The sequence below is a fragment of the Pinus tabuliformis genome, chromosome 8 (assembly GCF_031772625.1).
Source record: "Pinus tabuliformis cultivar Carrire ecotype Pingquan chromosome 8, CPIR1, whole genome shotgun sequence".
Lineage (NCBI taxonomy): Eukaryota > Viridiplantae > Streptophyta > Pinopsida > Pinales > Pinaceae > Pinus > Pinus tabuliformis.
The window spans coordinates 1,305,090,832-1,305,100,010 of record NC_142294.1 but is presented as its reverse complement, the minus strand read 5'-3'; positions in this window follow the sequence as shown (position 1 = coordinate 1,305,100,010).

The following is a 9,179-nucleotide window of genomic DNA, read 5'->3' as shown; positions in this document are numbered from 1 at the left end:
GTTACTATTGTGCTCCATTTGAAGACCAAGAAGGGAGCTATTTTTTTATTACACAAAGTACAGATGACAGAGGTGCAATTGTGTTTACAATTATAAATTTTCTGAACATTGACCTTAGAACTATTGGAACAATTCAATGAAAACATTTTCTTTAACATCCAATGATGGAAGTTTGAGTTGTAGTTGTTTCATTTCCATGCATGGTTGTGAAGGATGGAATAAAGTCACGGTTCAAGAGGCTTGGTCAAACTTTTGGTGGAAGATATAGTAAAGAATCATCCTGATATCCAACTTAGTAGATAACTAGAATGGGGTTACCAACGAGGTGGATTCCCTTCCATCTGTGAGGCCTCTATCTTGGAACTGTGATTAAGAGAATTTCAAAAATATTCCATTTTGAGTAGCATCTATCAAAGAAATCCATTGCTGAAAATTTCCATCTTCCTATGGCCCCTAGTTAAATGGAAAACCTTAACTTGGACTAACATTCAGAAATGAAATCATAGGGACATCTCTTGCTATTCTTTGTGCCTTCATGAAGCTGAAATGTGGAGCACTTCTGCAAGATTTCTCCCTATTCCAATCATCTATTGAGAAATCTACAAGCTAGCATGAAGAGATAAAATCATGATCTATCTAGTCTCCCTTGCATTATTAACAATTGGAGGGCTCATCCTTTTAACAATCCTAACTTGAGCCTCATTTGCAATACCCTTCTAAGTGTCCTCTTGCGGATATTTGGAAAGAGAGGAATTATCGCATATTCAAGAATCTCTCCATCCAAAACTTTCATTGGATCATAGTTCAAAACAATGTAAAGGAATCAATTGTCATGCATAACTCAATACACAATGACTAGCATTCCTTATGTGAGGAGGTCTCGTTGCTTTATATTTAGTTATCTATTCTAGGAATTATTATTTCCCCCTTCTCTTCTCTGCTACAATTTCCATTCCCTCCTCTTAGATCCCTCCTCCCCTTAATTTTCTAAAGCTCATTTTTTTACGGCGCTTGAAAAGGTAACCCAGGCAAGGTGGGATATGGGTGTATCTTCATGGATAATTTGGGATCCCATATCTACATTTATATATGTTTTGAGGGATATAATAGTAATAACGTAGTAAAATTGAAAGCCTTGCAAGATGTACTATTGATTTCCTAGACTCAAGGCCAGACCAAACTTATGGGATGGGAGATTCTCAACTTGTTATAAACACAATCAAATGAATCCTAGAATGCACCTAAATTAGAAGAATGTCTTGTATTTTGATACATGAAATCCTACTCATATGAGTAGCATTTCTCCTTCCTTCCATTTTGATGATCATCCCAACCCACATCAGAAGAACTGGAAATAACATTACAGATAAATTAGATAATCATGTAAGTGTATCATCATATTTGCAAATATTATCCTCATGGAAGCCCTTTGAAGATTGTTCCCTCAAATAATAATGTTGGACTATATCTAAAAAATAAACATTTCCCTTACCAATCTCTTTTTATCTTATTCTTTCATAATATTTGTTTGTAATTCTTAGCCTGTCATTGGCCTACGTAGCGCAATTTTTAGGTTTTGGTTTTTATATCAACAAGAGGAAACATGTCCTCTTATCTTTTAAAAAGGTTGACATTCCAGGTTAGATCTACCTTTCCCAATGACATATAAGCCTATATCACTAGGTCATAATATGTACTTCATGTTTTCATGAAACATAAAATGTTTGCTCCATAAAGAGAAAACTTAGCAAACAAATTTTATGCCACGTAAATCTTTGCCAGTTCTTAAAATGGGTTGATAATGTCCTAAATTCCAAATCATTAGTATCATTATGGTCTCTATCCCTAGTAATAGCTTTCCATTTCTAATTACTACCCATTTTCCTTCATTTATGACTTCATTTGCTATTTGAACTTAATCTATGTCTTATGGGTATAAGAAACATTTTTGAGAGATCATATTTTGTTTTAAGTATATTGAAAAATTATGTATTTGAATTAGTGTAACGACCAATACTCTTCCAAGGAGAGTGTTTCTTCCTCATATAAAGTTCTACATCCAAACGATATTTTTCCCAATATGATATTTGTTACCCAAAGGCAATACATTGTATCCTATGCAAAATGAGTAAAAATTATACTTCCCATGTTTTTTTATTGTATGATGATATGTATTTGTTATGTTTTTAAACTTATAAACTAAAAAAAAATTGAAATATGTATATTTTAAAAAGATAACATAAGAACACATAAGAAAATACACAATTATAAATCAATGAAAATGAAGGGGCATTTTACCTTAACACAATAACTTAAACCGACTCAACTAGCATATGATCCAAAAGATGTATTGGATATTTAGGTATTTCAACTATTTCATGTTGTCTCTAGAGAAACTTCTATGAGGTGGAAGAGAATGAGGAAGGAGATTACCATGTTATGAAAAAAGAAAGAAAAGGAAGTTGTCTAGACTAATTGCAATGGATTTCAGATTCAAAAGTATTTAATAAGGACTTGTTAGAGAAGAAGAATTGCACATTTGATCCTTGGGAAGTATGATCCCTTGTACTTGGTTTCGATTTGGTTGCCTTTTACATTGGGCACTTATTGGTTTGGTCAATGACTATTCTATGTCTTGTTTTAATAAGCTAAGTGTGCAAGGCCTTCCAGGTTTATAATAAATAATCATTAAATGTGGATATATGTAATTTTCTACTCATCACCTCAAATTTTCTCATCAATTTCCCCCTTTAAATAGGTTAGAATTATTGCATTATTGCATTCAGTATAACTACTAACCCCATAGGTGCACCCATCATTGTAATGATCACACACATCTCATAGTACTTACACACAACTAAGTATGGGAGCTGAGCCAAAATTTGAATTGTCCTCTCATACCAAATTTTGTGAGGTCCAGTTGGGACCTCATACCATAGAGAGTCACAAACTATTGTTGGGAATTTTTTCTATCAACAGGTATGTGAATTATGGAATCAAGGTCCATAATAAGGTTGAGACCAAAAAATGTGATCATTTAAGGCCTCAAGATGGATACTAAAGCTTTTCTCTGGAAATTTTCAAGGTGGGAGAAGTAGTAAAAATGACACATAAAGTTGATTCCTCCAAATATTCCGCTCTAAAATATGGCTACAAAATAATATATTTATCCAACCACAATTATTTATACTTTACAGACCTTCCTCTTGGATTGTATCTAACAACATATGAACAAATTGTTTTACCTAGAACATCTAAGTAAAAGGCCTACTCACATTGATTAGAAGAACATAATATGTCATTATCAAAATCCTCCACCTCCTCAAGTTAAAAAGTAATATCAGGAGAAGTAAAATTTACTTCGAATCCTAACACACCAATAGGATTAGCATCGAGGGGCAAGCTTAGAAATATTTGATTGCAAAAATGAGAAACCATTCCAAATTACTCTTTGGGTTCACTCAGTGTCGAGATGAGCTTGGAAGAGTTGGAGAAAATATTCCCTCTCCATAACTAATGATCTTAGCCCCCTAGGGCTTCTAAAATCTTGGCACAACTATTGGGACTCTGTAAATGGAAGGGACAAATTACCAAATTGGGAGAGACATCGATCTGATTTAGTGCAGGAAGAAATTAAATTGAACACTAGAGATGGAGTAACATCCAAATCCGAGGATGAAGAGAATTTTGTCTTGGTTGGAAAGGGAAAGAAGGCCCAAAGCAAACCATATACTAGCTATAAAAATGGCAAGAACAAGGACTTGAGCAAGATAAAATGTTTCCGTTGACATGAATTCGGGCACTATGCAACAAAGTGTTGGCACAAGAAGTATAACAAGAAGCCTTCAAGAGGAATAGGAGGTGAAGCACTTGCCTCAAAATTCGAATTAAAATTCACCTCGATTTCATGTATGGAAAACACTATAATGGGGAGTGTGTGGTATCTATATTCAAGTGCCTGATTACATATGACATGATGTAAAGAATTCTTTAATAGCCTAGAGGAGAAGGATCTACAGATGCACATAAAAATTGGGGATGATGGGTGGTACAATACCAAAGGAATTGGTACTGTAACCTTTAAGAGGGAGTCAGGCTCCCATCTTCATTTGAAAGATGCCATGTATGTACTTGGATGAAGAAGAACTTGATCTCTATAGTTGAATTGGAGGATCATGGCTATATGTTGTTTTCAGTAAGCAGAAATCCTTTCTAAGACATGTAGCTACCGGGAAAGTGAAACAAATTGGATTTTGTGTGAACAACCTATACAAACTTGAGGTGGAAGCTTGCATTGCACTAAGTAGAAAGGCAGGAGAAGTGCAGAGTTGGGATGTTGGAGAACTCTGGCACAAACACATGGGAGACTTACACCATAGGGCCTTAAAAATTATGCAGTATATTACCACCAATCTCCCGAAATGCACCCTTGACCAACATGATGTTTGTAAGGGATGCACATTGGGGAAGTATGTCAAATCCACCTTCTAGGGCTGAGATAACATAGCTGGAGTAATCTTGGAGTGAGTCCACTCTAATGTATGTGGACCATTTTCTACAACCTCTACAACAAAACACAAACATTATGTTATTTTCGTTGATGAATTTTCAAGAAAATGTTGGATCTTCTTCATGCGTAAGAAGGATGAAGCTTTCTCAAAAATTGTTGAATTCAAAACATTGGTTTAAAAGGATACTGGTCATAAATTGAAAGTCGTGAGAAGTGATAATGGAGGAGAATATGTATCTAGCACATTTAATTACATTTGTGCCAAATCTGTTATTAGAAGAGAATTGATACCACCCCATAACCTACAACAAAATGGGGTAGTTTGTAATGCCCTACTTAATCTTATCATGCAAATTTTATTAGTGTTTAAATTACCTAAAAATATTGACTTACAATTATCAATAAATATTGGTATATACATACATTTGTGAAATTGTAATTTTTATTTACTGATATAAATTTTATTATTGTTATTATTCAATTCCAAACTTGTCTTTTCAAATTTAATTTTGGATAGGATATGGTATTCCTCCATTTATTCCAAATTAAATATCCACATCCCAAGGTGTTTTCTCAAAATCTACTTGGTTGAAGATATGGTCTTCTCAAATTAATTTCCAACTTAAATATTCATATCTTATCCCCAAAATGTCTTCTCGAATATATTTGAACAAGACATGGTAAGAAAATTCAAGGATACTAAATGAAAGGATGAGAGGGTAGTCATGACATTAATGATAGGTGGTTGAGGTGGATGGGAGGAAGAGACATAAAAGGGGAAGGAAGATGAGAGGAAAGGGGGGGAGATTCTTGGTCTTGATTTTGTTTTGGAGGATTGTGTTTTGGGGAGGAATGTGGAGAAAGAGAAAGGAGGGAATGGAGAGATAAATGAAGGAATACAAACTTGGATCTGGAGAGTATTTGTTAAACTTGGACACACTACATCTGGTTGGACTTTGGCTCGGAGAGCTAGGGAACTTGTAGAGGTTCCCTGGGCTAAAAAATACTTCCTAGTTGACTAGGAGGCAAGTCAAGTCGAGTAGTCAAGACGACCATTCCAACAGAGTAGAGAGCTCAGGAGCATCTCAACTAAGCTATTGGAATAGGTATTCCTTCATTTATTGATACTTATGTAAATAGTTGCAATGAAATACTTACTTATTTAATTTGTGGTAAATAATTTTTAATGGTATATTATCATCAAATAAATGTTTAGATATAAATAAGTTATTTCCCACCTTATTGTGTTTATAATTAGAGAAATTTATTTTTTAATTAGAGGACCCTAGGAGGGAGCCTCACATAGTTTAAAGAAAGAAAAAAAGACTAGCGGGAGTAGAAAGAGCCATGTTGCATGATCAGGGACTGCTATTACACCTATGGTCATAAGCATGCAACAACGCAGTCTATTTGTAGAACCAGAGACATCATAGATACTTGTCATGATCACCCCCAAAGCTTTCTATGGGAGGAAGCCAGTTGTATCTCATTTCAGAATTTTTGGAGCTATTGTGTATTTCCATGTCTCTAAGGATAACAAGAAGAAACTTGAGCCTACAACTAAGATGGGAGTCTTTGTAGGATACATAGAGACACCACATAAATATAGGGTGTGTTTGTCATCACCCAATGTGATAGTAATTGGGAGAGATATCAAATTTGATGAGGACAAGGCTATGAGATGCTCTCTAGAGTGAGAGTTGGGTATCCCATCATAGGAGGACCTCATAGTTCCTAAGGAGGAGCCTCATGCAGAGATTTAGGAGGTTTTGGAACATCCACATGCAGAGGAGTAGACAAGAGGCCTAGTGGAGGCACCCACAAAACAAAAGTCTTTCGTTGAGGGGAGGAAGAGAACTGTAGAAGCTGACAGATTGGGACAAGATGCACATGAGCATGTGGGAGCTCCTTCATCTTAGCACATGAAGAGGATGTCACCATATAGGTACATTGGGTATATGGCTCTCATTACAGATCTCATTGAATCAGAGCCTTCTTCATTTGAGGAAGAAATTTCTCAGCCAGTGTGGGTCGATCCCATGGTGGAGGAGTATAAATCCATCATGAAGAACATTGTATGGGAGGTGGTGTTGAGGCCATAGAACAAGTCAATAGCTGGTTCCATATATATCTACAAAGTGAAGCATGCAGCTCATCGGAGCATCGAGAAGTACAAGGCTAGATTTGTGGCCAAAGGCTTCTCCGAGGTCGAGGGAGTGGAATATGAGGAAACATTTGCACTAATGGAAAGACATTCCTCGATCATAACCATTCTAGCATTAGCTACACACATGGGGTGGAAGATCCATCAGATGGATGTGAATACCACCTTTCTCGATGGTGTTATTGAGGAAGAAACTTACATAGAGCAGCCAGAGGGATTTGAGACAAATGGCTAGGAGACATGTGTAGACTCAAAAGGGCTTTGTATGGTGTCAAACAAGCACCCTAAGCATGGTACGCTTGAATTTATACGTATATCAGTTGATTGGGATTCACCAAAAGTGAAGCAAATGCCAACCTCCATCACATTGTGATATATGTCAAGTTGTTTATCTTTGTATTGTATGTTGATGACTTGATACTTAGAGGAGATGAGTAGTGATTCAAAGATGAAGGACATGGGATTGATACATTACTTCCTTGGGTTGGAAGTATGGCAAGGTGATGGTGAGATGTTTGTGAATCAAGGAAAGTATGCCTCTGAATACTTTAGACATTTAACAATGAGAACTAGAAGCCTATGGACACACCTCTAGCTACAAATTGGAGGAAGGAGATTGCTTCTTTAGGAGAGGCAGTAGATGCTACCATCTACAAACAACTTGTGGGATCCGTGATGTATCTGGTGAACACAAGGCCTGACATATGTTATGCAACTAATTAGTTGAGTCAAGTCATGGTTAAGCCCACCAAGCTTTATTGGAAGGTGACAAATCATGTGTTGAGGTACCTCAGAGGTACAACTAAGAATGGGGTATGGTAAAGGAGGACAAAGGGAGTGAAGCTCTAAGGCTTAACTAATGCAGATTAGGCAGGGAGTCCATCAGACAAGAAAAGTACTTCGGGTGCTATCTTCAGCATTGGGTCTGTAGCCATTTCCTGGTATAATATGAAACAAAGGTATGTGGAACTCAACTCAACAGAGGTTGAACACATGGCTACAAGTCAAGAAGCATGTGAGGCCATATGGATGAGGAAAATACTTGTGGGTATTTTCAGTCAACAGATGGATTTGACAATGATTTATTGTGATAATCATAGTTGTATCAAACTCTTTGAGAATCCAATATTTCATGATAGGTCCAAGCACATTGATATCGAGTACCATCACTCGCGGAATTGTGTGCAGATGATAATTATGATGTTACAGTACATTCCAAGTGAGAAGCGAGATGCAAATATATTGAGAAAGGCATTGTTAAGAGGCAAATTCAAATTCCACATGTGCATGATATGGGTGGTTCAAAATCCCTTTCTTGCTAAGAGGGAGTGTTAGAAAATGTAGCAAGAAAGGCTAAAATTGACTTGTTCCTTAGTCAAATTTAGTAATTCGATTTTCTAAATCTACATTATGACTTGGATGGAAGTTAACTTGTGTGACATGGCCTTGTCTACTTGTTTACTCAGTAAATTCTAGTTATAAGCTAGAAGTAGAGTTGTGCATACAATGTTGCTAAAATTTAGCAATCTAATGTAGTTATTTTCAGTCTGACTCAGTTAACTGAGCTCAAGCAACTAGTTGAGTCAGTTGAAGGTCATTTGAATAGTAGAATTGTTGTTAACTCAACAATTTCTCAGTTAAACTAGTCAATCAGCGAAAAATAACCCAAACATGCATTGAATTTGAATTTCCAAACTAAAGTGGAGGAAAAGGCACATTGTAATTAATAATTGTACACTAGTTGAGTGTACATGTTGGGCATTGAGGCAGACGATCAATTACTTGGGATTTGCACAAGGGAATAGTGAATTCCCCTATTATTTAGGAGCTAATTTCGTCGGGAATCGTGCAAGGAAATAAGAGAAAGATGGGGCCTTGAATTGACTAAGGGTTGGCCAGAGAAGGACAATCAATAGGATAACAGGCTTATAGTGCAAAGTGTACTTTAGGATTGAAGAAAGACATTGTAACAGTTTATCATTCTCATACAATTAATGAAAAGTAGTGGAAGGGTTTTTCCTATTGTGTTTCCCTATAAATAATTGTGTTCTTGTGTTTTTTTTATGGTTCCATGTCATTGCATGTGTTTCTAAATTGTGATTTCCATTTCGCAAAATAGTAGAGGAAATTTGCAATCTCTTGTTTTCAGTTCGAATACATTAGTAGTAGCAAATTTATATTATTTCTTACACTCTTAGGGTGTTGTAGGATACAAATATCTCAGCAATGGGCAGCTAAAAATGTTCCCAACACTCTGAGTTCTGCCTGGACCACACTCTTAGCCTTTAGGATTCTCACCTAAAATAAAACAACATCTCGCCAAGTGTATAGACCCAAACCTTACCTTAGATTTGATCACCGGGGTCGATGGATTATGGTTGGTGTCTATATACACAACATGGTTCCACTAGGGTGCAATTTCACCAGTGCCCACTAGGTGTTGGACCTTCTAACATGTCAACAAAGTCATGTTCTCCCACTTCCTCTCAACCTTGAAAACATAGA